Below are 6,645 nucleotides of genomic sequence, written 5' to 3'. Positions count from 1 at the left end.
GTGGAGGACAGGGAAAAGAAGGCACAAAACTAGGAGGAAGTTTTCAATGTGAGAGAAAGACTAGTCCTCCCAAACATACAGAAAAGGGCAAATGGCCAGCATCGATCCTCCTTATAAATAAGACCATGGGACACAGAAGCTAATAAGGTTCATGCTGTCAATATTTTGCTTTTCCTTCCAAGCTTTTCAGAGAGTGAGGCTGCACCCTAGACTACTCAGAACAGCTAGGCTCATGCCAAGGTTGTTTGGCTTTCACCTGCAATCAAATAGACAAAGAATTCAAAATAAATCATTAATTTTCAATCAGACTTATTTTGGTCAACATTTATAAGGTATTGGATATTCTTCCATACACTTAACTGCTCTGTATATTTGCACACAGCAAAATATACATCTAAATAAAAATTCTAATGCAATCATAACACAGAGAGCGTGTGTGTACACATACGTACGTACTGTGGAACGAGGGACAGATGATCCCAAAGCCTTTTGACTTCTGTGAAGATCACTAGTGTCTGTAAGTAAAAATCAAATTCTGTTTGTGGACCATAAAGTGGCTAGATCCACCCCAATAAAATTTTCCCTTCCAATAGTTTGCAAAGTTGAGGCTGCTCAGTGCTTCTCAGGAGGTCACCAGCATCCTCTAGAAACAGTCATGGGATGGGTGGAGAAACATTTTCAAAAGGTACAAAGGGCAGTTAGGTGCCTCTCCTATGGAAAACCACTGGGACTTCACCTTCCATCTGTCATTCATACCTTTGAAGTGTTCCCCCTACAACTCACTCCTGAACTCAGAAAAATTTGCCCTCCTGGTATTTGATGAGCCTGAAGCATTTTCTCATCATGGAAATGAGAATTTGTATTTTGCGATACTGCTCTTGAAAGTTCAGTGAAAGCATGTTAATATAGTGACACAGAATTCAATAATAACTTTGTTTCATAATAATTCCTGAGTATTGGGACAAGCCACTGATCGCTGGATTTCAATTTTCTTTGAGACTTTGCAGATAAAGAGCTGTAATTTTGTATCCCCTGCTGAAGCCTATAATATAAAAGGATGCTCTCTCTTGTATGTGTACATGTGGGTTTACGATGGTGGATTATGTTAGAACTGCATGTCTAGAAGAAAGGGGTACTCATCATATGTTAATGTCATGAGACGTCATGCATCATAGTTGCCTGGTAGCACCCACATATTCTAAGAAAAAAATATAGCAATGTACACATATTAATGGTATATGCCTGTGACAATTCCATTCATTTACTTTTAAAATATTAAAGAAAAAACAAGCCATTTCTAGCACTGAAGATTTAAATAAATAAAATCATGCTGTTAATTACTAATAAACTAATGGCATATTCCCTTTGCTCCAAGAATCTCAATGTTTTCCAAATATGAATTAATTCTCACAAGTCTTATACTTGTTTTACAAATGGGTGAAACGAGTCACAAAGATAAATTCACTGCTTGGATGAGTCAGGACAATAGACCTGGCTGGAATGGTATGAGTTTAAAGCAGAAAAGCACACTCCAAATAACTCATTAATACACAATTACTCATGAGTTAGAGTCAGGATAGGGTAAGAGATACATAATTCATGGAATTTGGCCCATATGTTATCCCACTCCACACTGTTGTATCTGCTGGTCAAATCCTGGCTTGATCTATTATGCTGGTGTCATTTTTGCAGTTATTGGTACTCCCAGAAGCCAGGGGATCCAATAATGGTGACTCATTTCATACTTAATTTAAATTGCGTAGAGATAATTATCTGAGCAGATTTTCTTGATCTACTGCTGAAGGTTTAACTACAGGAAAAAAAGGACTTTATAAAAAGGCACTATAAACATGTAAAGTATCATTATTCCTAATACACGCCATTATACTTGATGAGAAGTTATTGCTGTACTTAATGAGTATTACACTAAACTATTCTACTCACTCAAACTGTACTTACACTAATGGCAGACACTGAGGTCTCATCCGCAAATGCTGTATTTAAACATTGGTAGCATTGACCCAACAATATTAGCTGGTACTGTACACTCCGATTTTGGGGAAGATCTAAATTAGAGTGATTAAAGAATCAAAACACCTAACCATTACAGTTTTTGATTACGTCTGTGTTCATAGGCATCACAACATTTCCAGACAGTTTCACTCACCTCTATTCAAGGGAAAGCTGCTATGTGAGGACTGAAGAGGAAAATGTCTTGCTTTGTATGTAAATGATCACACGTTCAAGTCCCACATACTTTTCAGAGAAGACTGATGGTCCCAGAGTTAGGGCACTAGCCTTTGACTCAGGTGACCTGGGTTCAATTCTTTGCTCTCCCCGAGACCTCCTGTATGATATTGAGCAAGTCAGTCTCTCTGTGCCTTGGTGGCATATCTGTAAGAAGGGGATAACAATAAGAGCAGGATATTATCAAGTGCTTCTCCTCAGTAGATCTCAGAGCCCTTTACAAAGGAAGCAATGATCACAATTTTACACATAAGGAAACTGAAGCAGAAAAATGAAGTAATTTGCAAATCTCACCCAGCAGGCCAATGGCAGAACAGGGAATAGAACCCCAGTGTTCTGCGTTCCAGTGTAGTGTCCTCTCACTAGGCCACACTGCCTCTCCCGACCTCACAAGGATGTTGCCAGAATAAATATGTTTAAGACTGTGAGGTACTTATGACCCTTATTACCGTAGTACCTGGGGGGGTACCTTAGATAGAAAAAAAAACAGGCACTATGGGTAGACATGCACTATGGGTAGACATGCACTATGGGATTTTCACACGCATTCTTGATTCCATTGCAAAATTCCCATTTGCTTCACTGGGAGCAGAGTTAGGCCAATGATGATCACTTTTGAAACTCCTACTTATGGGGTCTGAGGAGTTTTGATTGAGCAAGGACCACAAGACTGAGCTGGCCCACAATTTGCTATGGGAGGCCCAACTTGTGTTCACCCTACATACACACACAGTCCCCTACATCGAATAGGGCCACTTGATCAGAAAAGGCCACATTCACCCTAAAATGCTCAAGCCATGGAGAATATTTCCTGTCAATTACAAATTCACAGAAATAGAATATTGAAGTTAATAAATAGTGCATGAGAAGAGTGTGTTTCTAGGCTGAGCCCGCAGCCTGCCTAGGAATAGACCCCATGGTACTGCAAGACTGGTTCAAACTTAAACAAAACTCAGTGAAGTCAAAGGGAGTTTTGACTCAGAGAAGACTGCAGAATGAGACCCTAAGCACACAACCAGAATACTGATTCCAATTCATGAACATTGGAAGGATCCAATGAGTTCAAATATTTGAAACTTTAGAAGGTCGCATCTTCAGCGGGCATAACTCAACACAGCGCCATTGAAACTACACTGATTTACACCTGCTGAGAATGAGACACGGGATATTTTTAAGACTTAGTGGCAGGCTAGAGATGCAGGAAAAATTAAATTGTGTAACCAATTTATTTTTTCATACCTCATTTTATTGCATTGTGTCACACAAGCTACTTATAATGGAAAATTATTCCCCAAAGCCTTTGATTCAAAGAGGAGCGTGTCTTGATCTTTTACTTCAAAACACTTTGTTTTGCATTAAAGGAGAAGTACAGTATTAACCTTATGAATATCAACTCATAGGTTTTTGACCATTGAGTAACAGAACAATGATAAGTATTGCTTTCATTTTAAAAAAGCATATTTTAGGAGAAGAGCGTGGCTTCAAGACAGATATTAAAAAATGAATACTATGTCATTTTCAACCATCTTTTGAAGTTTCTGCATTGAATTAGGCCACTAACCAGTAAAAGATTTTCTGCAAAGATAAAATACTTTCAGACTAATGTTTGTGGGGCCTTTTAAAGAGTGTTTTGATATAGTGAAGAAAGTCTAACGATGCATATTGACATAAAATTTTATTTCTTAATCTGATAGTCCTATGAAAAAATCCTCTGCAATATATATTTTTTAAAGTATGCTTCCTATTAAATGCAATAGTGTACAACTTGATCATGTCAAAACAGAAGGGCTGTTAGTCTAGTGTGTAGGGCACTAAAATTGGAGTCAAGAAATCTGACTTCTATTCCCAGCTTTGCCAGTAACCAGCTGTGTCAAGTGGTCAAATCCCTTGACTTCTCTGGGCCTCCGTTTTCACTCCCACCCTTTGTCTTGTCTGTTTTGGTAGTAAGCACTTTGGGATAGGGTCTGTTTCCCCATGATGCATTTCTATGGCGCCCAGCATATTGGTGCCCTGATATTGGTTGAGGCCTGCATAAACTACAGTAATATGTAAAAATACTGTTACTGATTTATACCCATATTGCACAAGCATAAATGGCCAGATAAGGTGCAAGGTTGAGGTAACTGCTTTGGACCCAGGATATGAGAGAGACAAGGTTCGTGTGATATATTATCTTTTATTAGACCAACTTCTGTTGGTGAGAGAGAGCAGCTCTGTGTAGCTCGAAAACTTGTCTCTCACCAACAGAAGTTGGCCCAAGAGAAGATATTACCTCTCCCACCTTGCCCCTCTAGATAAGGTTTAAGACAGTGGGAAAAATCAGGCCCTTAATTTCCCTAAACTACTAATTGGCAATGCTGTCTGATGGCTCTTGCCTTCATGTTAATTTATGAACACACACACACACACACACACACAATAGTAGTTTGGGATTTCCTGCTATTAATCCCCTTGTTGTCATCAAGGGGTTTCAGGCAGTGTTTATTCAGGATCTATTTGGGGCATCTACAGGCCAATTCCACCAGAAAAGGAAAATTTCAGATTAATTGTAAGGCAAATTGCAGCACTAGCAAAAGTTTGTGAATAACTGAGTCTCAATACATATTCATCAGTGCCTTTTTTAAAAAGCTAAAACAAAAGAATAGTGCTGGCTCATCATGCTTACAGGAATAAGTAGATTGTATAAGTCAGAAAAAACTTAATTTAAGTCATTGCAGACTCTACAGCATTAAAAGAAAGTGAATACAATTCAATAGATTTTTCTAGGCATAGTATTGTACCTCACAGCAAGGCTGATTTGATGACTTTGCGCTGAAAAGATGAACATATTGAAAGCGTCAGGGCCGGATCCTCACAGGAACATCAGAACGGCCACACTGGGTCAGACTAATCATCCATCTAGCCCAGTATCCTGATTGTGGCCAATACCAGGTGCTTCAGAGGTAATGAACAGAACAGGGCAATTAGCAAGTGATACATTCCTTGTCATCCACTCCAGCTTCTGGCAGTCAGAGATTTAGGGACACCCAGAGCATGGGATTGTGTCGCTGACCATCTTGGCTAATAGTTTCAAACCTGCTACCTAATAATTTCAGTGGGTGATCCCTGGTTTGTGTATTATGTGAAGAGGTAAATAGCATTTCCCTATTCACTTTCTCCACACAATTCATGATTTTATAGACCTCTATCATATCCCCCCTTAGTCATCTCTTTTCTATATGAACAGTCACAGTCTTTTAAATCTCTTCCAGATGGAAGCTGTTCCCTATCCCAATCACTTTTGTTGCCCTTCTCTGTACCTTTTCCAATTCTAATCTCTTTTTTGTGATGGGGAGACCAGAACTGCATGCAGTTTTCAAGGTGCAGGCATACCACTGATTTATATAGGACCATTATGAACTTCAGCAGATATAGATTGGTTCAGAGTTTAGATTTCAATGAAGCTATGTGGATATATACCATCTAAGTGTCTTGCCTAGACTATTGCCTACAGGTAATTAAATTAACACTTATCATGGGGCATTCAACAATAGCATTCATCTACCAGAACCACATGGCTTTTAAGTTTTTCTTTTTTTCAATACTCAAGCACTTAATCAAATCAATGAAACCAAGGAAAATGGATCATGCAATTCTCAATAGATGTAACAAAGAAAATAGGAGCAAAGTTTGAAAAAAAAATCAGGATTCAACTGAGTAACCCTTAATCATGCAAGTCCTCATAATATGACAGACTACTCACATGAGTAAGGTTGGAAGTACCAGATCTGTAATACTACAATGAGCTCAGTGCATGGGGAGGGAAGGGGAAGCATATCTACAAAATCACTTTTCCTTGATAAATTCCTCCCCCACTTCCACCCAGAAGAGACTAAAGATCAAATTTTGCCCATTTGACCTCATCCCTGAAGTCAGTGGAACTATTGGGGAACATAAGGTAAGCAAGATTTGTTTTTAAAGTCTTCCCTTTATACCATTAGTCTGGCAGTCTAAAGGCTCAGTTTATTAGTATTGGAAAAAATGTTATAAAACCTAAGAGTCTTGGGAAATAATCAAGACATTTGCCTTGATGGGGGCATTCTTCCTAAGCAACCTGTGTTTTTTACTTGCCTGCTTCCCTTCTCCCCCACTTGTACCAAGGATTTGATCCAAAGTCTATTAAAGTTAGTCTTCAATGGAGTTTGAACCAGACTTAAAAGGGACTGAGCCCCATTGTCTTCAATCACAGAAAGTTTGGTATTTAAATTATTTAAAATTATCTATAGCTATGCAAAACTCTCCCCACTTTGTAGATGAAAAAATGTCCTCCTCACAGTTACATTTTCTAGACTGTAATTACCTGCATGTATTTTAGAATTCCCCATGTTTATCACACACATTTCTCTAAATTTTGGCATC

At 38.6% G+C, this 6,645-nt stretch overlaps 1 long non-coding RNA gene across 1 annotated transcript; it reads right to left on the bottom strand.

Annotated features, from left to right (window-relative positions):
• Positions 1 to 436: 436 nt before the first annotated feature.
• LOC135974666 (uncharacterized) lies at positions 437 to 5,176 on the bottom strand. Its single transcript, XR_010591792.1, has 3 exons — positions 5,028 to 5,176; positions 2,168 to 2,394; positions 437 to 515 (listed from the first exon to the last, which is right to left on the bottom strand). It is a non-coding gene; the product is annotated as an uncharacterized LOC135974666 (long non-coding RNA).
• Between the last annotated feature and the right edge of the window lie 1,469 nt (positions 5,177 to 6,645).

This window comes from Chrysemys picta, chromosome 12 (assembly GCF_011386835.1).
Source record: "Chrysemys picta bellii isolate R12L10 chromosome 12, ASM1138683v2, whole genome shotgun sequence".
Lineage (NCBI taxonomy): Eukaryota > Metazoa > Chordata > Testudines > Emydidae > Chrysemys > Chrysemys picta.
This window is presented reverse-complemented; position numbering and strand designations above follow the sequence as displayed.